The 24,711-nt window shown below is 50.1% G+C and overlaps 1 long non-coding RNA gene and 1 other non-coding gene across 3 annotated transcripts; one reads left to right on the top strand and one right to left on the bottom strand.

Moving 5' to 3' along the window:
• Nucleotides 1-134: 134 nt before the first annotated feature.
• Nucleotides 135-17,324, top strand: LOC106695234. Of its 2 annotated transcripts, none has more exons than XR_001346307.2 (5): nt 135-166; nt 11,262-11,356; nt 12,459-12,523; nt 14,874-15,420; nt 16,399-17,324. It is a non-coding gene; the product is annotated as an uncharacterized LOC106695234 (long non-coding RNA). The 2 variants fall into 2 exon arrangements; XR_002827241.1 differs by lacking the exon at nt 135-166 and adding an exon at nt 10,457-10,603.
• Nucleotides 11,822-11,928, bottom strand: LOC111824143. Its single transcript, XR_002827242.1, has one exon. It is a non-coding gene; the product is annotated as a U6 spliceosomal RNA (small nuclear RNA).
• Nucleotides 17,325-24,711: the final 7,387 nt, after the last annotated feature.

Here is a 24,711-nt window from a genome sequence, read left to right as displayed (position 1 = left end):
GGGCGGCCCCCTGGTCCGCAGGTGCCCTGTCCCAGCTGGCCGCCCTCCTCCCTCTGCGGGACTCTCGGTGCTGGACATAGAACTCTGCGTAAATGTATTGACTTTTAATAGGACGCCGTGTTCTGAGACGCCGCAGCCGTATTGGGTGCAGTGACTTCTGCTAGAGGTAAGAAGTTCCCATTCACTCAAAGTGCCAAGGGCTTTCAGTCTTTTCTCTAGTGGAGCCACAGAGTAAAGCAGCTGCCAGTCCTCTGCACTTCCTGCAGGAGCCGCCCACTCTCCCTCCAGATAGAACGCTGCTGGGATAACGCTGTCACTGGTCACAGCTGGAAATAGACTCTGAACATCTCTCTCTGTGTCTGTGTGTACATATACACAAAATTGCCTTCCAGTGATTTTTCTGAGTAAAATGAAGGCCTGTGACATATATTTGCTTTTTGAGAGGAAGGGGGAGGGAGAGAGAGGTAGAAACATCAATGATGAGAGAGAATCATGGATCGGCTGCCTCCCGTACGCCCCCTACTGGGGATGGAGCCCGCAACCCCCACCTGTGTCCTTGACAGTAATCAAACCCGGGACTCTTTAGTCTGCAGGCCGAAGCTCTATCCAATGAACCAATCGGCTAGGGCTAAACATCTCTTTTTATAGAAAATTAATTAGAAAAGGAGGGTGAGATGAACAGCTTGCAATATAATTTGACGCTGAGCTCTAAGCGATTGGCCCCAGGATGTGATTTAGTGGCCATTGCCTGCAGTGGGGTGCGCAGGGGCATTATAATCAGGCACAGACGTCCATGATTTCTTGTCAATAAGTGGTCCATCTCATGTGCTGCTTCGTAATTGACTAGGGCCCCCTTGAAGGCGTTTGGACAATTAGAGAAGAGGTAACATTCAAAGTTTTTCACTCTTTGAAAAGTGGAGGGTGATTTTCTAGTTTTACCAAATTCTTCAAGTTGCTATTTTGAAATGCAAGTTGCTATTTTGAGAAACCTCCGAAGGGTTTCTTTGTTTCCTTGTGGTGAAGTTAGCGGGAGACTGCGAATTGTGGGTAGAAGCACCCTGGTGGGAAGGGGCTGGTCATGGCAGCTCTGGGTTGAGCTCTGGACTGTTCCCCTCATGCACGGCTAAGTCACTGACCTTCAGTTTACTCACAAAATTGGTGGAAGGCAATTGTATGAAAATGCTCTTTAAACTAAATGTGTTGTTCATAAGCTAGAGGAAAGGAAAAATGCAGTGATTTTGGATGTACTACTCTGTGAATAATACTTTTGAAAAACACTATCATTACATTGTGGGAACCATGTTGTACAGTGCATTATTATTTTACTACACAAAGCAGCAGAGAAAGGCCGTGCACAACTTCTAGAGTCATCGTCCCCGAGCAGGGACGTCACCCAGCGTGTCCAGGCCTCCGAGCACCTCAGAGGTGCTGCGCGAGGTGCCGTGGTTTAAACTAAGAAAGACCTCCGGAGGCATTTCTGTATCACTTTCCTTCCATTCTGTTGTTTGGGATTGTAAGTGAGGTTCTACAGAGGAAAAATGACTGTTCTTGGCGGGATTCCTATGTGAACCTTTGCATAGCAGCCTAGAAACTTTGCAGAGGCACTAGCCAGTTTCGCTTAGTGACTAGAGCATCAGCCTGCAATTGAAGGATCCCAGGTTCGATTCCAGTCAAGGACACAGGCCCAGGATGTGGGCTCGATCCCCAATGTGGGGCGTGCAGGAGGCAGCCGATCACTTATTTTCTCTCATCAATGTTTCTCTCTCTCTCTCCCTTCCTCTCTGAAATCAAGAAAAATATATTTTAAAAAATACTTTGCAGAGGTCTCCTCAGTGTGTCACTACCGACCATGAAATAGACTTAAACTAGTGGTGTTTGGGACGCATTCAGGGCAGGACTTTATATTTCGGCATTAGCAGACTTCAGTGACATCACTCTGCACATTGATAAGTCACAAACTCTGTACTTGTGTTGCCAGAGACAACTACAATGTGTCTGACGGATCTGAGCACCAGACCCACCTGCAGGGACAGGCACTCATTCCAATGCCCCCTTCTGCCTGAGCTCTGTGCAGACAGCAGCAGCTGCCGAGGACTGCCTTCCCTGGAGAGCGCTCACCTTCACACAGGGTGTTACACATGTTCTGCAGTGCTCTGCAGTCAGGAGTGCCTAACGAAGGACTTACTGCCATGGAAAAGATAGTTGTTAAGCTGCTACACAGAGGTTATCATAGGAACCCAAGATCCTGAATCACATTTGCACGTTTTTCCTGTAACAGCCAGAGACTCGATGTCTTATAGACTGAGACTCGATGTCTTATAGACTCTACTGAAATCACTCATCTTCTCATCATTCACTCATCCACTCACTCATTCACTCATTCATTCACTCACTCATTCACTCACTCACTCATTCGCACATTCACTCATTCATTCTTTCACTCACGCACTCATTCATTCATTCACTCATTCACTCAGCCATTTGCTCACTCATTCACTCACTTGCTCATTCATTCATTCATTATTCGCACAAGTGTATGGGGAGAGAACAGTGGTAGGTCAGTCTCGCCCTGAGACCTGGATGGCGGATGGCGAGCAGGACACCTGTCCTCAGCAGCTGGTGCCTTCCCAGTTGATACCCGTAGTGGTGCTCAGAGGGGGCACTTCTCTCCCTTTGGGGGGTAGGGGGGTGAGGGCACCTGCATGTCACTTTGCAAACCTGAGGACACTAGACACAACTACTGTCCCCTTCATGGGGGACCGTGCATTGTAGGTCCTGAGGTTCATGCTTTGCTTCATCCCTTTACAAGTATTTAGGAGCCTGTTTTGTGCCACACCTTTCAAAGCTTTATTTTTCTAAGAAGCAAGTTTCATACAAATCACATCGAGGTGTGTGACTAAATCCTGAAAGCTCAGCAGCGTGAGCTGTAACTTCCAGAGGCGAGTGAGAACAGAAGGAGCAGCATGTGGCTCAGAGTCAGACCCACAGCCTGAGCCTGTGCCCGGCCTCTCCCTCAGAACAGGCGCTTTTTTCTGTCCCTGTGTCAGGGCTACATTGGCATTGTTGTTTGGCATTGCCTCCCTGTCATATGTAGCTGCCACAGGAATTTAGGAGATGAAGACAATGGTGTTTGGGAAATGTCCTGGAAACTTCTATTCTCCCATTGAAGACATGGATCGCTCCAGCAGGTGCTTCACCAGTTTGCTTAGTGAATGAAGTCACTACCTCCTTGTAGAGCCAAAGGTATCTTCCCAGCTGTGCGTTGTTTTCATCCTGTGCCTGGGACGCCTCGGGGCTGGTTAGTCACTGAGGGTGGAGGCAGTGGTTCCTTGGCCAGGTTTGTTTATTGCTCAGTCAGGCGGAAATTCAAGATCATAGAACAAACGTTCTCTTCCAACTTCTAGGAAATGGATGGTTTCATACCTTTTTCTTCTCATTTATTTATTTTTAAAATCCTCACCGAAGTATTTTTCCCATTGATTTCTAAAGAGCGTGGGAGGGAGGGAGCTAGAGAGAAACATCAGCATGAGAGAGACACATGGCACGCGTCCATACTGGGGCTGGGGAGCCTGCAACCGAGGTTTATGCCCTTGACCAGGAATCGAACTCATGGCCCTTTGGTATGTAGGTAGATGCTGTAACCACTGAGTTAACCGGCCAGGGCTCATTTTTTTATTTTAGTTAAATATGAACATCAGAGGATTAATATGCTCCTCAAAGTCCTGACTGGTTTGGCTCAGTGGATAGAGTGTCAGCCTGCAGACTCAGGGGTCCCAGGTTCGATTCCGGTCAAGGGCATGTACCTTGGTTTTGGGCACATACCCAGTGGATAGTGTGCAGGAGGCAGCTGATCGATGTTTCTCTCTCATCGATGTTTCTAACTCTCTATCTCTCTCCCTTCGTCTCTGTAAAAAATCAATAAAATATATTTTAAAAAAATATGCTCCTCAAAGATGAGACTGCAAAGTAGAAACGTGTTCTTACAAAAACAGCAGTGAAACAGCAACAAGTGTGCTTTTTGTGCAAAATTTGCAAAATATAGAGAATCAATGGTTTCATGTGAGTGTGCACCAACTTTACACAGGATGATAACGTTTTGCAGGCATTCCATAGTGTTCCCACAATCAGCAATGTATAAAGAATCTATCTATATAAAAGGCTAATATACTACATGTCCTTCCCACCTTCCGGCTGGTACTATGACAGGCACTGACCACAAGGGGGCAGTGCTCAGGAGCTGCCATGACGTGCACAAAGAAATGGCACTGCAGAGCCTGGCTGTGGTGGCTCAGTGGATTGAGCGTTGTCCCATAGACCAAGAGGTCCCGGGTTCAATTCCCAGTCAAGGTACATGCCCGGGTTGGGTTGCAGGCTCAATCCCCAACAGGGGGCAAGCCAGAGGCAGCCGATTAATGATTGTCTCACATTGTTGTTTCTATCTCTCCCCCTCTCTCTCCCTTCATCTCGGAAATCAATAGAAAATATATTTAAAGAAAGAAAAAGAAATGGCACCACAGACCTGGAGCCCAAAAAGCAATACTTGGCTTCCCCCAAGTGGGACACAGGCCCTGCCACCATCCTGGAGTGACAGTTCGCCAAATCTCAGCTGATTCTGCCGAAACCCCATGGCACAAAATGCAGTCCACAGCCCAACCCAGCCTGGAAACGGTGGCTGTGGTTGCTGGGTAATGAGGTCATGTAGCAATGCCCAGCTTCCTCTCCCTAGCAACGAATAGCCCCTTGCATTTTCTTCAGCACACAAACACAGGTTAAAACATTTCACACTTTAACCAAATATCTGTGAAGTGTTTTCCTGTGCCTCATCTCATTTGATCCTCACAGAAGTCCTGGAGTAGGTAGATATGAGACTTGGTGGAATACTATTTTCTTTTCATTAGCCAGAAAACGGAGATTTAGAAAGCTTAGAAACTTTACTTGACTGAAAAGAAGTAAGAAATGGTGGACCTTGACAATGACTTAAGGTTTTCTCACTGTACAGAATATAGACAAACACTGCTGCAGTTAAATATTTCACCCTTTGTTCTTCCTGCGTGATCTACAATAATGATCTGCTTTGTGTTGATATTTACTGCTGTGTTGCTGACAATCACCTGAAAGAGAAGTTGGGGTGCTTCACTGGCCTGGAAAAAGTTTAGCTACATCAGAAAGCATGTCTACTTAAGCAAGTTTATTCTATCCTATTTAATAAAATCCTAATATGCAAAGTGACTAAACGGCAGAATGACTGGTTGCTATAATGTGCACTGACCACCAGAGGGCAGACAATCAATGCAGGAGCTGCCCCCTGGTGGTCAGTGCGCTCCCACAGGGGGAGCACTGCTCAGCCAGAAGCTGGGCTCAAGGCTGGCAAGCGCAGTGGCTGTGGCAGGAGCCTCTCCCGCCTCCACAGCAGGCAGGCGGTAAGGAGTGAAGGGTCCCGGACTGAAAGAGGGATGTCCAACTGACAGCTTAGGCAGGCATCCTCCAAGGGGTCCCAGAGTGCAAGAGGGCACAGGCTGGGCTGAGGGACACCCCTCCCCCATGCACGAATTTTGTGCATCTGACCTCTAGTCCTATATGACAAAGGCCTAATATGCTGTGTGTGGTTGACCTGTTGGCTGTTCAAGCAATCAAAGCTTAATATGCTAATGATATGCTCAGGCTGCTCAACTGCTCCCTATGATGTGCACTGACCAGCAGGTTAGGTTAGCTTGCTGCTGGGGGTCCATCCGATTGGGATTGAGCAAAATGGGCCAGACACACCCTGGAGCCCTCCTGAGGTTCCTCCACAGCCGACCAACCTTCCGTGTCTCTCCCTGGCCCCAATGGTGCACTGGTGGGGGTCCCTCGGCCTGGCCTGCACCCTCTTGCAATCCAGGACTCCTTGGGGAATGTCGGAGAGCTTTTTTCTACCTGATCCTGCAGGCCAGGCAGAGGGACCCCACTAGTGCACAAATTCATACACCAGGCCTCTAGTATCCTATATAATAAAAAGCTAATATGCAAATAGACCGAATGGCAGAACAAACGAACAACTGGTCGCAATGATGTGCACTGACCATCAGGGGGTGTGCGCATAACACGGCGGGTGTCAGCCACAGCAGGATGGTAGAGCAGGTGAGTGGGGGCACCAATCCAAGTCAGGGTGCCTGTCACTGTCATCAGGGCGAGCCTGTAGTGGTTACTGAAAATTCTTTCTCTTGCACAAAAACAGTCCCACCCGGCATTTGCACCTGCTGCTGGCACCGGCCCACTTGCATCTGCGGCCGGTGCCGGAACCACTGCTCACACCTACTGCTGATGCCCAGCATTGGCCCCGATCGCTCAGCATTGTCAGCAAGTGTGAGTGCTGGCTGTCAGCCCCTATTACACTGGACGGCTTCTCTACCTCCCCCTGCTCCTGATGGAAGATCGGGGCAGGCAGCCACCTCTCGCACCCACTGCCGGAAGTGGCCCTGCTCTCACCTGCTGCTGGTGCCAGAGCTGCCACTCGCACCCACTGCCAGCACCAGTCCCGCTTGCACCAGCACCTGGCGCCGGAGCCACCACTTGCACCTGCTGCTGGTACCTGGTGCCGCTCTCGATTGCTCGGCGCCATCAGCAGGTGTGAGCAGCAGCTGCCAGCTCTGATTGCCCCTGAGGGCTTCTCCACCTACCCCTGCTCCTGAGGGGTGATTGGGACAGCAGCTGCTGCTCACACCTGCTGACAGCGCCGCCTCTCTTGCACCTGCTGCTGGCACTGACCCCAATCACTCTGTGCCCTCAGGGGGTACAAGTGGGGCCGGCGCCGTCAGCTCATGGGAGCAGTGGCAGTGGGAGCAGGGTTGCTGGCAGGCAGGGGACAGGGGGCCTTGGTGTGGAGGATGGGCTGAGACCCGCCCCTGTGTGTACCGTAGCCTCATGACTCACAGAGTCTTTCTTTTTTTTAAAAAAAAATATATTTTATTGATTTTTTTACAGAGAGAAAGGGAGAGAGATAGCTAGAAACATCGATGAGAGAGAAACATCGATCAGCTGCCTCCTGCACATCCCCCACTGGGGACGTGCCCGCAACCCAGGTACATGCCCTTGACCGGAATCGAACCCGGGACCCTTCAGTCCTCAGGCCAATGCTCTATCCACTGAGCCAAACCGGTTTCGGCCGCAGAGTCTTTCAAGGTGCACGAATTTGTGCACTGGGCCCCTAGTCTCTACACTAATAAAAGAGAAACTTGCAAATTAACCATCACTCTGCTACACCCACCAGCCAATCAGGAATGAGTATGCAAATTAACCCAACTAAGATGGAAGCGGCCACGGAGCTGGAGCAGCAGGAGGCTTGGGTTGGCCTGGCGATGGAGGAAGCCAAGCTTTCTGCCTGTCCTGGTCGTCCCTGGGCTCCGCTAAAGGCTACAAAGTTTCAATTATAGAAGATAAATAAATCCCAGATACCTGCTTCCAGCCCGTCCTGGCCTCCACTCAAGGAGGCGCTGAAAGAAAAAAAGGAGAGGCTAGGAGCTTGGGTCCCCACTGGGGGACTTGGCCAGCCTGCAAAAAGCCATCAGTCCCTCACCCAGGCTGGCCAGGCACCCCAGTGGGGACCCCCACACTGAAGGAGGTGTGGTGAGCCTGAAAAAGGCCTGCAGACCTTCACCCAGGCTGGCCAGGCACCCCAGCAGGACCCCTACCCATGTACCAGGCCTCTATACTAATAAAAGGGTAATATGCTAATTAGACTGGGAGACCTTCCAGGAGACCTTCCAGACGTTGTTCTGGACAAAGCCATGGTGGCGGGGCTGAGGTAGAGGCGGTTAGAGGCCAAGAGGGGAGGGCAGTTGTGATTAGGCCAGGATGGGATGGCAGTTTTTTGTGATCAGGCTGATGGGGGACAGGGCCATTGGGGGTAAGCAGACCAGCAGGGGGGCCAGTTGGGGGCGAGCAGGCCATCAGTGGGGGTCAGTTGGAAGTGATCAGGACAGCGGGGGGGGCAATTTGGAGTGAGTAGGCCAGCAGGGGGTCAGTTGGGGGCGAGCAGGCCAGTGGGGAGGGAAGGTGGGGGTGATCAGGCTGGCAGGGGGGGCAATTGGGGGTGATCAGACTGGTGGGGGGTCACTTAGGGGCAAGCAGGCCGGCGGCGGGGAGCAGTTGAGGGCGAGCAGGCTGGCAGGCAGGCAGGCAGGTGAGTGGTTAGGAGCCAGCAGTCCCAGATTGTGAGAGGGATGTCCGACTGCCAGTTTAGGCCTGATCCCTGTAAACCGGCAGTAGGACATCCTTCGAGGTGAGGGGTCCCAGATTGGAGAGAGTGCAGTCCAGGGCTGAGGGCACTGGGCCCCTAGTATCCTATATAATAAAAGAGAAACATATAAATTGACTGTCCCTTTGCTATGCTCAACAGCCAATCAGGGTGAATATGCAAATTATTCCGACAAAGATGGTGGTTAATTTGCATACACTGGCAGAGGGCAGAAGTGGGAGAGCCAGCAGCTTGGGGGGACGTGGTGCCCTCGGTTGCTCCTGTGTGGGGACGTGGCTCCCGTGGTCGCTGGGCGGAAAGCAGAGCAGGAGAGCTGGAGGCTTGGGGGGCTGTGGCTCCCTCGGTCACTCCCAGAGCGGGAAGCACTAGGAATTCTGGGAATAGTTCTGATGGCAGCCCCAGGACCAGAAGCAGAAGCCCAGAGCGCGGGGAGCACCAGGAATGCTGGGAACCATAGTTCTGGTGGCAGACAGATCTCCTAGACACTAGACTAGAGCAAAGTGAGCCTGGAGCAAGTTACTGTTGCGGTAGGGGATGGAGAGAAAGCAAAGGTGAAGACATAAGTAAAGTCAGATTGTCTAGGAGAAATTAAAGGGAAGATATCCTAAAACTTCCAGGAAATCTCCACCAATGAAGCAAAGAAAAAAATGCCTCAGTTATTCTGTGCGCAACAAACCAAACTGGGTTGGAGGTCTCAGACAATTCCTTCATATGATTGCAAAGACAGACAGAAACTCCGGGATTGGAGAGGGCTCCCCTGAGGGCTCCCAGATTGGAGAGGGTGCAGGTCGGGCTGAGGCAGTGGTTGGCTAACCGTGGCTCGAGAGCCACATGCGGCTCTTTGGCCCCTTGAGGGTGGCTCTTCCACAAAATACCATGTGCGGGTGCGCACATACAGTGCGATTGAAACTTCGTGGCCCATGCGCAGAAGTCGTTGTTTGGCCTGGGCGAGTCTATTTTGAAGAAGTGGCATTAGAAGAAGTGGGGGGTGTCGGTTGGTCGGGCGACGGGAGACACGGTGCAGGTGGGCTGTGGGATATGCAGCGCAGGGGAAGCACACATGATTCATGCAGGAGTTGAGTGAGCCAGTCAGTCAGCAGTCTCATTGTGCAGTGGTTAGTGCTAGTCGCATCCGCAAATCTTGCGCTGGTGACAAAAGATAGATGAAACAAGTATACAAGATGAGTGTGGATGGGAGAGTTGTAAGGGGTCAACCTCAGCGAATGTACCTCAATCAGGTTGAGGACATTTTTAGCAAAGGCCAGCTTAGGAGTACCCTAATTTTAAGTTAATAACAATGTACCTACCTATTTAGTTTAGGTTTAAAAAATTTCGCTCTCAAAAGAAATTTCAATCGTTGTACTGTTGATATTTGGCTCTGTTGACTAATGAGTTTGCCAACCACTGGGCTGAGGGACCCCCCCCACACCACCGTGCACGAATCTTCATGCACTGGGCCCCTAGTCTATATATAAAAGGCTAAGTTGACTCACACATGTGTGATACATATACAACTCTAACTGGCACCAATCACACACGTGTTTCCATCTGTCATTGTTGATCATGAATTTGGTTCACACTTCTATTATAAAAGGCAAATTGCAATATTAAAATATTTCTTCTACTTCATTTCCTTTCCATGTGCATGAATTTGTGCACTGGGCCATTAGTGAATAATAAGCATGGAAATTTTTGTCTTTAGGGAAAAAGACCTCTCTAAATTTCTTAACCAACTGTTTAATGATTATAAAGGGAATCCTAGGTCAGAGGTCAGCGAGCTGTTTCTGTAACAGCCAGAGACTCAATGGCTTACGGTTTCTGCAGAAACTCCAAGCCTCTCCTCATTATTAGATATCAGTCATTGACTCTATGTAAATAAGTAGCTGTGGCTCTATTAGAATAGATATTTTCTGTGAACAATAAAGTTTGATTTTTATATAATTGACCTGTATTAGGCAATAAGGCTTCCCTTGAATATCAGAGAATTAGGCACAGGGCCTAGGCTGCTGGGCCCTGGGACTCACGGGGACATTTCTGCTTCACTAGATGGAGCAACAATGCCGTGAGCTTCCTCTCCCCACCGCTAGGAACACATGACTCTTTAGCCAACACTGTACATCAGTGCCGACAGACTCACTAGATCCTGCTTGGATTTGCTGTATTTCAGGCTGATCAGATCCACCGTGAGTTCAGTGACTGGACAGGGCCCAGTGCCCCTGCCTCTGGGGTTCAATGTCTCTCGTCACATTTGGACTTTCCCATTGAGAGGGTGCAGTTCCCAAGGTCTGGTTTTCATAGAAGAGTCTTCATGCAGCTCTTCAAATATGCTGTTTCCAGTCATCGATATAGTTCCCCATGCATTGGTGAAAGGTATGCCATGTGGGCACTCCCAGATGGGCAATAGGACTCACATTACCAATCAACTCTAACATTACCACCACCATAAACTTTTGAACTGCTTCTTCATAATTTAAAACAAGGGAGAGTGGGCATTTACATGTCACATAGAGTAGCACACCACCTCAGAAGCCAAACTCTCCCCTCACCTTTAGGGTCCTGCTGGGATTTGAGTCTAATCAAGGTAGCAACTGTCGCAGAAGAGCTCACTGTCTTTGTTACTCTGGTGTGCTTCCTCTTGAACATTTTCTGTTCCCTGGCAAATTCTGAATTATTCTACCTTCCTCCTGTGTGGGTTATAACACTACCATGATCCATTCCAGTTTTTCTCACATCTGGCTTGAAACCTGGGACAAAATTGATCTCCTCATGCTGAATTAGATCTCTTGGATACAAATCAAGTAAGCCATCCATGTCCACTGTTCTGGAGCACTCAGAAAACTTTCAGAATGTCTGTGTCATCACCCCAGACATGGAAAGAGAACTCAGAAACCCCACTGGATTGCCACCACAGCCCCCACTCCTCCACTTAGTGTTACATGCTGTAGCCCAATATTTACCGTCTTGAGCAGAATCTGGATTAGAACTTGTTTTTTAACACTGAATGAATGATTTTCTTTTCTTTTTATAGATACAATTCCTCATGAACTGATGCCTAAGGCCCTACAGCGTACCTGCTACTGCCCAGTCCTAACAGAAGCTCACACTGATATTAGTGAGGAAAAGGTAAGTACGGAGAAATGTACTCATATTATTCCAGAAGGAAATAACATTGCTTATCAACATCATACAAATCCATCAGGAGGACAGGCCATGACGGCTTCAATGTCAACAGGCCACAGGGAGCTTTTCATGAGTGAACAGGTCTAGGTAGAGACAGGGACTCCTTGTTTGACCGTAGGGTCCAAGGCGTCACCTCATATAACTACTTTGATCAGGCCAGGTAGGATCAGGTATGGCCCACACTCATTGATGTAGTCTTCCGTGCAGGGCCCTTAATGACTCTGTGAGTGACATCACACCCGAGTCATAATGGACAGCTCAGGTTGCACGGTAACTTGGTGGCCCATGTTTAAGATTTGTTCTTTGTAACCCAGGAAATCCTGTGGGACAAATCTCTGTCCATCCACAGGGTGATGACTGCCCCTCACCCAGAATGTTTGCCCCTCTGGCTAGGAAAACTTTTTTTTTTTAAATATGGAACGCTTCACGAATTTGCGTGTCATCCTTGTTCAGGGGCCATGTTAATCTTCTCTGTATCGTTCCAATTTTAGTATATGTGCTGCCGAAGCGAGCACTGGCTAGGACAACTTTTGACTAATGGGATGGAAGCCACCAGCGATGCCCTGATGGACTCAGCCAGAGGCTGGAGCCATTGCCGCCCACAGGTCTGTGGGGAGCCAGGACACCTATGCAGCTTGGCCCCTAGTTACCTCTTCCCCAGCTCTCAGCAACCCAGGGAACCCTGATGATCAGATTTGCCAGCTTTCTACCATGAACCTTTCCAATTTTTCTCGCTTCTGGTTTGGAATCATTGATCCAAATATATACTCATGTCCTGAAGCTCTTTGTGCTGAATCTGAGTCTTAGCTATAAGTCATGTAAACAATCCATGTGTGCTGCTGTGGACAACTCAGAAATTTGTCAGATGGTCTATGTCATCACCACAGACATTCACAATGGAAGCCAGGAGAGCCATTGGATTGGCACAGCGGTCCTCACTCCTCCATCTAGTGATGCTGTCACCCAGTATTCATGAACTGCCTTGTTTGGCGGACTCTGTAGTTAGAAATTGGCTTCGTAACTCTTAGTTTTCTTCTTTTCATAGACACCAGTCCTCATTAACTGTCTGGTGGCTAACACCCTGCAGCACACCTGCTGAGTGAACCAAAGGTAAGTAAACAAGGATATGCTCATGGGTGGGGAATCCTGAACACCTGCACTGTGACTCACACACCAGCCTTCCCAAGGTCCCAACCACAATCCCCATCTGTCGGGGACACTGGTAGGAGCATCACGTCTGCTGCGGTGCATGGAGGGGGACACGCAGCAGCCTGCACCTGTGACAGTGCCTGTCTTTTTCCGAGTTGAATTCAAAAGAAGCAAACTTTCAGGTCACTCCATGGAGTCATATACCCAACTGAGGAGTAATCTGCCTCTAAAATCCAGAGGCTCCCTGGGCGCTGGTTCTCCATCTTGGTAGCAGGGGCCAGATGCCAACAATCATTATTTACCTCAGACACCTGCCTGCCCCACAGAAGAGCACTGGACACAAACATATTTCACTGAGTAAGAATTCTGAATTTCAGTCAGATTTCTTCCTCAGCTACTGACTCTAAAAGTGTATCAACTCTAGAGTAGAATTGTCCCACTCACTTGGCCCATTCTGGATAACGTCATCATTGTAACTGACCAGCAAGAAGTATTTCCTGTGGAAGAAAAGGGCAGTGAGGACCTTCAGCCTGTAGAGATGACTCATCCCTGAGGGAAGATAATGAAGGTGTGTGGGGGCCTTGCCACCTGAGAGAAGGCAAATTGGATTGAACTATGGGAACACGAGGAGGAGGCATTTGCCTGTACTGTAGGTGCATATGGAACAAGGTGATGTGGGCTTTGAAGTTGCTCAAGCAAAGTAACCACATGGTACAACAGCAGCATAGGGTCTCCTGTAGTTAAAGAATCGGTGAGTACACTGCCACTTTCCAAGTTGTGTCTTCTCCTCTCTCTCTTTCTTCTCCATCTCCTACTCCTCCTCCTCTTGCTTCTCATCCTTTTCTTATTCTTTCTATTTCTTCTACACTTTCTTTCCTCCTCTACTCTCTCCATCTTTTCCTCCTCTCTTTCTGGTTCCTGTCCAATCTCCTCCTCCTTCTCTTCCTCCTTCTTTCTCTCAAAACAAACCAAAAGCGTAATGAGAATGTGCCCAAATTCGCACTCCTGAATCTTTCAAATCCTTCATGTTGGCACAAATCTCTCCTATTCATCAGGCAGATGGTACAGCTTCTAACTTAATACTTGCACAGTTACAGGCAGTTCTTATGGATTGGTTTAGACTTTCTCTCCACAGTTGCCTTGACTCATCGGTGATGAGTGTGTGGGATAATTCCTCTGGTATAGTATTTCAGTTATGCATTTTACAACCAGGAGCAACCACAGAATGGGTGAGATCAAATTTGGACCTATTTCAAAATGGACCTGAGCAAAAATTCACTGGTCACCTGACCCTCAAAAGCTCCTAGTCTTAGTGAGGGCTATAGTATTATTTTGGATTCTGAGACCAATTTCTGTTCATAACCATTTTCCTGTGGTCGCTGAATTATCTAGTTCATTGTTTCCCCCAAAGAGATAGTTACTCGGATAAAACTTTTTGAAAAGGTGCTATCAGCCAATGGGCTAACCAAAGCATTCCTTCTTCTATATTAGAGCAGGAATCAGTGGGCATTTCCATGTTACAATTTTTGGTCCATCTTTGGATGTCTTTTTCAGCTCACCATCTCAATAAACTTTATACGACTTTGATAATGACCCAAGCTGCAGATATAAATGCACAGTCTCTGTCTTGTCGCCCCAAACTATTAAATTCCCTTTCATCACAATGTATATTTCTTTGAACATTGTCCCCCCACCATTAATTATTTCCGTACATAATCCATGTTTCCCTGCTTCTGTAAATCACAGAATTCACATGGCTCTTGTAAAGGGTAGCACACTTCCTCAAGGTTCGCACTCTGCCCCTCACCTTTAGTGTCCTGCTGGGATTTGTGTCTAGTCGAGGTGGCAGCTGCTGCAGGAGAGCTCACTGCCGTTATCGTCCTTGTGTGTTTCCTCTTGCACATTTTCCCAGTCCATGAACAATTCTGAATTATTCCAATTAGGTTATAGCCATGTAGGTTATAACTCTACCATGAACCTTCCCAGTTTTCTCACATCTTTGGCTTGGAACCATTGAGAAAATGAATCTTCTCATGTCCTGAATATTTTCAAGCTGAATCTGGTGTCTTGGATATAAATCAAGGAAAACATCCATGTCTGCTGTTGCGGACCACTCAGAAATTTTTCTGAACATCTATGTCATCACCAGAGACATGGAAACTACAAACTAAAAACACATTAGATTGCCACAGCGATCCTCACTCCTCTGTTTAGTGATGCTGTAGCCCAATATTTAGAGATTGTCTTGAATGGACTCTGGAATAGAACTTGGTGTTTGTTTTCTCTTAATGATTGTCTTTTATTTTCCTAGCCATCTTCCTCAATAACTGTCTGATGGCTGACGCCCTAAGCACACCTGCTACTGCTCAATCTTAACAGAGGCTTTCCATGATCCTTAATGAACAGAGGCAAGTAAACAAAACTATGCTGGCATTATTCGAAAACAGAGGAATGTCTCTTACTTTCAAAAACAAGAGGAAGACTGACAAAGATTCTTTTAAAATTATCCCATTATTAAATATTGGGGGATCATGTAGTTAATGACATTATATTAACTTGTACAACTTCACAATGCAACATAGCACACTCCAGTTTGTGCTCAACACTCACAGGATAGCATCCTTGTATTGGAACTCCTTTGCCATCGTATCCTCACTCATGCTTTTTCCCCTACGGTGACCGCCATGGAAAAAGTCTGCAGGTAGGAGATCTTCAAGGTGAATGAGGAGGTGAACGGCCCAATCTCTGCCCATCGTGATGGGTTCATTACCCACTGTCCTTCACAAACATCCCGAATGGTCCTTTGTAGCGCAGCCGTCCAGTTTCCTGTTGGATATTGACATCATGCAGAGTCACCGGTAAGCCAGGCCACGACTTTGCTTCCTCTGTCAGCAGGTCATAGGGAGCCTTCCATGCGCCCACAAGTCTAGGCTGAAAGAGGGATTGGTTGTCTGGCAGGAGGGCCAGCTCTTATCTCACGGCTCTGATCCTCCGAGATCCTGTCATGTGTGAACCATTCCACCTTCATGTGGTCTCCTGTGTGTGGCCTCTTTAGGCTCCGTGAGTGACCTCTCACCCAGGTCACAGTGGACAGCCAGGTTGCCTGGTAACAGTGGCCCATGGTTAAGCACTACTTTTCTGAAACCCAGAGAGCCCTTTGTGGATAAGTCACAGGCCATCCTCAGCGTGAGGACAGCCCCTTACCCTCACTATCTGCCCCTCAAGGCTAGGACTGCTTAGGCCTAAGGAGGGGACGCAAGCCACCACTGCTGCCCAAGTGGACCTCAGCCAGAGACTGGAAATCTGGCCCCTCCAGTCCACTAGGGAGCCGGGGTCCCTATGGGGCTTGTCCTCTAGGGTAGCTTCTTCAAGTTCTCGAATGTTTTAAGAGAGGCCCCAGGGCCAAGGGTGCTGGGGCCCTGTGCCTGGCTAGGACTTTCGGAGAGAAAGGCCAGGGAGTGATATCAGGGCAGAGCCTCACTGAGAGAGAGGCCAGGGCCTAGGGCTTGCTCTCCCTGAGCAAGGCGCAGCCCTTTGGTGATGGGCCCCGCTATGTGGGGCCAGGCGGGCTCTCTGTGCGGGAGCTTCGGCTCCGAGGTGCTGACGCTAGGCCGGACTCTGAGGCTAGCATCGTCTTTCACCGTGTCACGCTGACATTGACAAGTCACAGGCATTGTTCTTTTTCTTCTTTGAATGCTAATTGTCTCTGTATTTCCTTTCAGTTTCACCATAATCTTTGCCTCTAGGTACATATCAACACAGCAGTTTTCTTTTTAAAACCTAGTATTGAAGATTGAATATCTTTCCCCATTGTAACCTTACATCACTCTCCCAAGGACAAATATGAAAACTCAAGGTATCTGAGGCCCGGACACACCTCCATGACTAGCCGGCTGCCTCGGAGCTGGGGACTCCGTGCTTCCTGCCATCAGCAGATCCAGCCCCAGAAACAGACGAGTTTACAATCATCTCTGAAAACTGCCACGAATGGGTGTCCTGTTCTAAGCCGGGTCACCCAGGAAGGACGGGGGTATGAGGGACATTTTGCTCCAGAAACAGAATGTCCAAAAAGGCCCAGCCCATTATTTTCCCCAGAAACGGCTGGAGGAGAGTAAAATCCCAACATGAGCCCCGAAGGCGTCTGTGCCCAGGGGATGGCGTTGCCGGCTGAGGAGGGGCAGCAGGGGACACGGGCAGTTTCTCCACAGGCCGCAGCGGAAAGCTGGGCAGGAGCCTGGCGGGCCCCGGGTTCTCTAAGAGGTTCTTCTAGAAACAGACCCCTCAGATGCTTCCTCTCACCTCAGGTAAGAAGTTACCGTTAAGGCACTTGGGGAGCTTCCCTTCCAGCTTCAGAAAGGAGGCGCAGATATGTGAGTCATCAGTACAGCCCGCCTCCAGGCTTTAGTGGGCGACCTGAAGGTGGGGAACCCCGTAGAAGTGGACAAAGGCTGCTGCCACCACCATGACACTAATTACCCGATGTGACTGGTTCCATGTGTCAACTTAATAGGACCGAGCGCTCTGTAACTGGAGCAGCCTGGCGGCCAGCTCTGGGGCTGCACAGCCCAGCCATGAGGAAGAGCCGGCCCAGCTGCCCGCGTGTGGCCTTGACACAGCCCCTGGAGAGAGTCAAGGGCGTGGTGGACACAACACTACACCAGCCAGGGACCAGGGACACCCCTGACCTTGTCCGCAGGTGTTTAGCGGGGACCCACTTTGCCACAATGGTGGCGGGATGCCCAGGACACAGATGATGGAGTGGTACATGAGCCAGGGCTGTGGGGGCAGGGGTAATGGAACCAGAGCACCAAGCTCCGTAATGTAGAGCAAGCCCCGCTTGATGCAGTCTGCAAACTGCTCGAGAGGCTTTCTGGGAAGAACTGTAGGTGGTGGGAAAGGGCCAGGAGGAGCTGAGGCAGAGCTCTGCGCCCAGGAACACCCCCAGCCCACCTGCCCCCAGCAGGGGCCGGAAGTACCTTTGGTCTGAGCAAGGTCAAGGTTCACAGAAAGAGAAACAGCAAAAAGAACCAGTAAGCAGGACCATGCAGTGAGGGCTCCTTTCTGTGCGGGTGCAGACGCTGCTGGAAGCAGCCTGTGCGAGGGCCTGGCCCATGCCCTGCAGCAGGAAGCTGTCCTGCAGCTGGTCAGGGAGCATGGCCTCAGCGTCCCTCCCAGACCTCATGCACCCACCCCATCTCCTCCCTGGCCAGTTGTGCAGAGCCGGAGGGCAGGCCCCGCACTGCCCCTTCCCCTGGCGCACTGCACATGCATCTCTTCAGCTGTGGTTGGCTCAGCGATTCCCCAGGAGCAGTTCTCCCGCAGGTGCTCCAGCTCAGCCCGGTCACCCTGTCCGATTCCCTGTTACTGGCAAGAGCCCGGTTGCACTCGGCCACCACTGGTCCCTTCTGAGCAGAGATCTAGCTGGTACCTCAATGCCCTGCACCTCCAGCAGGGGGACAGCCTGGGTGTGTCACCCCAGGGAGCAGAGACCTCCCTGGGAGGTTAGGCAAGCCGGCAACGGCCTGAGCTAGGGCCCACCACCCTCGAACTACACCCCCCAGCGGGCCAGGCGGCCTGCAGCTGAGCCTCCTGATCTTCACACTCCACCAGGCACCGTTCTGATGGCAACTGGCAGTGAGTCTCAAGGCTCAGAGCACAGGATTGGCCTGCAGGGAGCTGACACTCATCCCAAGACCCCACTGCTGCTGAGTTCCATTGGAGTCTGTCAGAGAGCAGCTGCTGCCGTAGCCGGGCCTCATCTGAGTGTGCGCCAGCTTCACGCAGAGAACAAGGCATGTCTGCAGGTGCCGCAGAGCGTTCCCCTAACCGGGAATGGCCTTCAGCGTGGAAAAGACGGTCTTTAGTGAAAGAGACCTCTCCAGAGACCTGAGCCAGACATGCAAAGACTATCGAGTTATTCCAGGATCCAAGATCACATCTGCAGACTTTGTAACAGCCAGAGGCAATGGCTTAAGGTGTGTATTTAAACTCCAATCTCTTCTCTTAGACGCAGCGTCATAGACAATATGTGAGCAAATAGGTGTGGCTGTATTCCCATAAAGCAGTATTTGTAGACACCAGAGTGTGCGTTTCACATCATTGACATGTTTTGGGCTGCAGGGCATTGTTTGGGCTCCAAGACAGGCTGCCTGGGTCCTGGGCCGCCGTTGAACTCTCTGAGAGAGAGGACCAGGGCCCGCTGGGGGCCTCACTAGGCATCTCTGAACGAGGAGCTGGGCTCCTCAATGCTGCCCTCTGCTCTTTGGGGCTGGGGAAGGCTCTACGGGGCTAGGTTTTGCCCTCTGAGGCCCCAAGAATTAGCTCAGTGGCTTTGGGGCTAGGCGGGGCTCCCAGGCGATGTCATGCTGCACATCGACACGTCCCAGGCTTTGTTTGTGTGTTCGCATTGGCAACTTACAATTAGTTACACTGAGCACCAGGCTGGCCTGCAGGGAACACACTCATTGCAGCCCATCCACTGCAGCCGAGCAGCAAAGGCCGTGGACTGGTTTCATTGGAGTGTATCCCAACTTCACACAGAAGCATAAAAGCATTTACAGATGGTCCAGTGTTCCTATTATCTGGGAAGTCTCAATATTGCCTAACTAACTTGGAAAAGATTGTCCTTAGGGAAATTGACCTCCAAAACTCTTAACCTGCTCGGCAAAGACTAGAAATGGAGTCCAAGCCCTAGCTGGTTTGGCTCAATTCATGGAGGGGTCCTGGGTTTGATTCTGGTCAAGGTCACATGCTGGGTTGTGGGCTCAATCCCCAGTAGGGGGCATGCAGGAGACAGCCGATCCATGATTCTCTCTCATCATTGATGTTTCTATCTCTCCCTTTCCATTCCTTTCTAAAATCAATGAAAATGTACTTTTTTTTTAAGAAAATGGAGTCCAAGACCCTAGAGCAGAGGTCTGCAAGCTGTTTCTGTAACAGCCAGAGACTCGATGGCTGTTGGTCTCTGCAGAAACTCCAAGCCTCTCCTCATAGTTTGACAGCAGCCATAGACTCTGTGTAAGCAAATAGCTATTTAATAGAAGCTGTTAGAATGAATCTTTTCTGTGGAAAATTGAGTGAATCTTTCATAAATTGACCTGTAGTAGGCAGCAAGACATCCCTGAGAACCTGAGAGAAATAAGCACAGGGCCTAGGCTGCTGGGCCCTGGGACTCACGGGGACATTTCTGCTTCACTAGATGGAGCAACAATGCCGTGAGCTTCCTCTCCCCACCGCTAGGAACACATGACTCTTTAGCCAACACTGTACATCAGTGCCGACAGACTCACTAGATCCTGCTTGGATTTGCTGTATTTCAGGCTGATCAGATCCACCGTGAGTTCAGTGACTGGACAGGGCCCAGTGCCCCTTCCCCTGGGGTTCAATGTCTCTCGTCACATTTGGACTTTCCCATTGAGAGGGTGCAGTTCCCAAGGTCTGGTTTTCATAGAAGAGTCTTCATGCAGCTCTTCAAATATGCTGTTTCCAGTCATCAATATAGTTCCCAACGTATTGGTGAAAGGTATGCCATGTGGGCACTCCCACGTGCCATAGGGCTCAAATGATCAATACACTCCAACAGTCCCTCCTCCCTACACTGCTGAACTGCTTCTTTACTGAAAAGAGACAGTGGGCACTTCCATGCCGCCCCCTTGGGCCATCCTTGGATGCAGTAGTCTGCCAACCATCCCAATCAACTTGTGGGCCTTGTGAAATGACCCACACTGCAGATGTAAATGCAGGCTCTTCCTGTGGGCCCAAATTAATAGGTTCCCTCATGTCCAAACTTATGTTTCCTTGAACATGTCCTCGACCGTTAATTATTTCCACACAGATTGCATACTTTTCTGCCTGGGTAAGTTTCAGCACTCACATAGTTCTTCCACAGAGTAGCACCCCACCTCAAGGTCAAACCTTCCCTTCACCTCAGTTCCCTGCTGGGGTTTGAGTCTAGTCAAGGTGGCCGCTGCCACAGGAGAGGTCGCTGCCTTCATTACTCTTGGTGCTTCCTCTTGCACATTTCTCCAGTCTCTGACAAACTCTGAATTATCCCAGTTTCATCCCATACCGGTTACAGCCCTCCCATGATCCATCCCGTTTTTCCTCGCATATGGCTTGAAGCCATTGTGAGATATACCTATTCATGTCCTGAATCTCTCCAAGCTGAAGGTGTGCTACCTATAAACTAGGGAACCATCCCTGTCGGCTGTTGTGGATTACTCAGGCGTTTCCTGAACGTTCCCCTCAGGAAACTTTCCGATTTTCCCCACATCTGGCTGGAAGCATAGAGATAAACTATTGGTGCCCTGAAGCTCCTCAGGCAACATCGGGAGCCCTGGACATGAGCTCAGCAGGCGGTAAAGTGATGAGAGGGAGCATGTTTGTGTGTGCTGCTGGGGGCCACTCAGAGCTGTTTCAGATTGCGTGTCATCACCAGAGACGGGAACTGGATGCAGGAACCCGCTGGTTCCCGCCGCAGTCCTCACGCCTCCATCCAGGGACGCTATAGCCCAGTGTCTAGCTCTTGCCTTGCTTGGCAGGGCCCAGGAATCAAAACCGGGTTTTGTAACACTTAACCATTGACTTCCTTTCCTTTTCAAGACTCCATTGCTCACTAATTGTCTGAGGGTTAATGCTCTCAGACAATTGCTACTGCCCAGCCGCAACAGGTTATTCGCCTGGTTTTTATTGAACAAATGATAGGTAAACAAATACATGTTCTTATTATTCAAACACAGAAAAGCATCTCTTCATTTCTTGAACATTAAATACTTAAAAAGTATTTCATGGTTACTGTTTTGGGGGTAATTAGTTAATCACATTAAAAACCTTCACTTGTACAACTTCATGGTACAACATAGCACACTCAGCTGTGTGCTCGCCACCAATGTCTGTCTCTCTGCCCTCTTGCCTTTGAGCCCCCATTATTCACCTGGCCCTCCCTCCTGCTTCCCCTGCGGTAAACACATGATTCCATGTGTATAGGAGACTTTGTTTGTTTGTTTCTTTTGTTTGTGCTTTCACATCCCACTGCGGAGGGAAAATATAGAACGTGCCACTTTATCCTTTTGACTAATGAAATCTCCCACTTTGAGGCTTCACTCTGGTGAGCATTACATGAGACGCAAACATCTTTGAATATTTGTGACCACTGAGCGAGAACGTCCAACGAACGTCTGCCCAAAGAGCTTGTGAGGAATCTCCTAGTCAGGCTTTCTTAGTGCCTCTACCTGATGCTGCAAATCCGAGGCAGAGCCCTGAGTCAGCATCTCCTTCCACAGCTGGGCATTGTCAGCCACGCACAGTGAGTGAGGAGGTGACCGCCCCACCGCTGCCCATTGTGAGGGCTTTGTGACCCACTGTCCTTCACAGACGTCCAGACATGGGCTGTCCTGCTGCAGCGGCCCCTCTCTGGTTGGCCCTCGATACCATGAAAATCATCGGGGAGCCAGGCCACAGCTTTCCTTCCTCTGTCAATAGGTCATAGAACACTTTCCAGGAGTCCACGGGTCTAGGCAGAAAGATGGATTCATTGTACAGAAGTTGGTACTGAGGTAAATTGGGACACAGACTATCTTCCTGCTTTGGTCCTCCCGGGTTTGATCATGTATGTAGCACTTTAAATTGAAGTTGTAGAGTTCCAAGTCTTTCTATTCCTTCTCCTTCTTCTACTTCTCCCTCTCCTATTCCCTCCCCCACCTCCCGTTTCTCCTCCTTTTTCACAAGTCAAATCAGATGGTCAGTGAGGATGTGTTCCAATGGACATAATCCTGCATATTCACATCTTTCCCCGCGGCACAAATCTCTGCCATTCATCCAGGAATGTGGGAGGCTTTTGGTTTCCTTCTTATCCTCTTACAGGCAGTTCTAGAGGCTTCTGCTTTGACTTTCTCACCCTAGTAGCTCCCACTCGGCAGTGATGAGTGTGGGGCTCATTCTGCTGCTTTGTCTATTTCGGTTATGCCTCCTGGGACCAGAGGAACCAAGGGTGGTCCGAACTGAAAGGGTGAGGGCTATGCCCTCCCCTCCATCTTGCCTGTATCCTCCATGTTGGGGCCACGTGTAGCCTTCTTCCCGGAGCCCAGGCCTCTGCTGGCCACACCCGGGATTTTAAACTAACCAATGACAATCAAGGGAAGTGCGCGCCATAGATATGACCACATCCTGTGTAACAAGACCCGGCTCACGCCTGGCCAATCGGCAGGGCCCACAATCCCCTTGCGCCACCCCCCTATTAAAGCCGGTTTTTCCCATGGGAGGGGACTCTGTTCTTGTCGCCGGGGCCGGCCGGGAGCAGGGTCGGGCCGGCCGGGAACGGAGTCGGTCTAGCTAGCCCAAAATAAAAGGATCTTCTGCTTTTGCATCGAACTGGCTCCCAGTGTGGTATTTTGGGGATCTTGGAATCTGGGCATAACATTTGGGGGCTCGTCCGGTATCCTCAAATCCCATTCAGGGACTCCCAGCTCGGAGGACTTGGCTGACCGCGGTATGTGTCGTTTATGTTTGTATTTGTTTGTTTCTGTGTGAGCTCACTTCTGAAATCTGTATTCACCCACATTGATCGTGGACGCACGAGGACCAAGGGCGGGAGGAGTCGGGGGACGCCCCGGCCCTCCATCTGAAGAGAAGTAGCTTTGCTTCCGAGGTCGGAAGATCTGTAGGCGGGTAGCTTCCGCTGGCTGTAGAAGTAGCTTTGCTTCCGAGGTCGGAAGATCTGTAGGCGGGTAGCTTCCGCTGGCTGTAGAAGTAGCCTTGCTTCGTTTTCGGTTTTTACCTTCATGGAGTTGGAAGATTATTTTGGTTTCGCGTCCATGGAGTTGGAATACTGTATTTTAGGGCCCCTTAGTTGTCTGTGTTTGTGTTTTTTTGGTTTTATTTTGTGGATTTACTGGATAGACATTATGGGACAGACTCAAACTACTCCTTTAAGCATTATGGTCTATCATTTTAAAGAGGTAGAGGAAAGAGCCAGCAACCTCAGTGCGGAGGTTCGGAAGGACCGGTGGCGGGCCTTTTGTTCCAGGGAGTGGCCGACTTTTAATGTCGGGTGGCCGCCGGAGGGGACTTTCGATCTCCCCACCATCCACCGGGTTAGGGACATTGTCTCCCAGCCCAAAGAGGGACATCCTGGTCAACTCTCTTACATTGTTACTTGGCAGGACCTCGTGGAAGATCCACCATCTTGGCTTAGGCCCTTCCTACCTCCACACCCTCCGGAGCCAGAACCCATTCTTGCCTTGCAGGAAGCGGAGAAGAGGAAGGAGAAAAAAACCACCCTGCCGTCAGCTCCAGCTCCCCCCTACCCGGTTTTGCAGGGGGGAACTGGAGAAGAGTTAATTTTTCCTGCCCCATATCATTTCCACAGGATGCCGGAGAGATTTGATCCTGCTCTGTGGCGGGAAGCTGACGCAGTTCCGGGAGTGCCTGGGGGCGGAGTTCCGGGAGTGCCTGGGGGCGGGGTTCCGGGAGTGGCCTCAGTTCTGGTTCCGGTAGGAGGCCCGCCTCTTACCCGGCAAAGAGCTCAGCGGGAACTGTCTGTCGCAGCACCCGACTCCACTATCAAGACCCTGCCCTTACGGGCCGCTGGACCCCCGGATGCGGATGGCAACCAGCCCCATTTCTATTGGCCTTTCTCAACTAGCGATTTGTATAACTGGAAGGCACAGAACCCTAAGTTCTCCAAAAAGCCGGGGAGACTTATTGACTTGCTAGATTCTGTTCTTTTCACCCATCAGCCCACATGGGACGACTGTCAGCAGCTTTTACAGGTTCTGTTCACAACGGAAGAGAGAGAAAGGATCCTCAATGAGGCCCGGAAGATGGTTCCTGGTGTAGATGGAAATCCAACCACAAACCAGGCCCAGATAGATGTCTCTTTCCCTTTAACTAGGCCTGAATGGGATTTCAACACGGCAGAAGGTAAGGAGAGGCTCTCGGTTTACTGTCAGACTCTAATGGGAGGTCTCCGTAGGGCTGCCAAGAAGCCCACCAATTTGACCAAGGTAGGGAACGTACAGCAGGGAAGAGATGAGTCTCCAGCTGCCTTTCTAGAACGGATCATGGAGGCATATCGCACCTACACCCCTATGGATCCAGAAGCCCCTGAGAATAAGGCAGCTGTAATCATGAGTTTTATAAACCAGTCAGCC

The sequence above is a fragment of the Myotis lucifugus genome, unplaced genomic scaffold (assembly GCF_000147115.1).
Source record: "Myotis lucifugus unplaced genomic scaffold, Myoluc2.0 scaffold_966, whole genome shotgun sequence".
Lineage (NCBI taxonomy): Eukaryota > Metazoa > Chordata > Mammalia > Chiroptera > Vespertilionidae > Myotis > Myotis lucifugus.
Note: the sequence above shows the minus strand (reverse complement) of the source record. Positions and strands in the feature narration are given on the sequence as shown.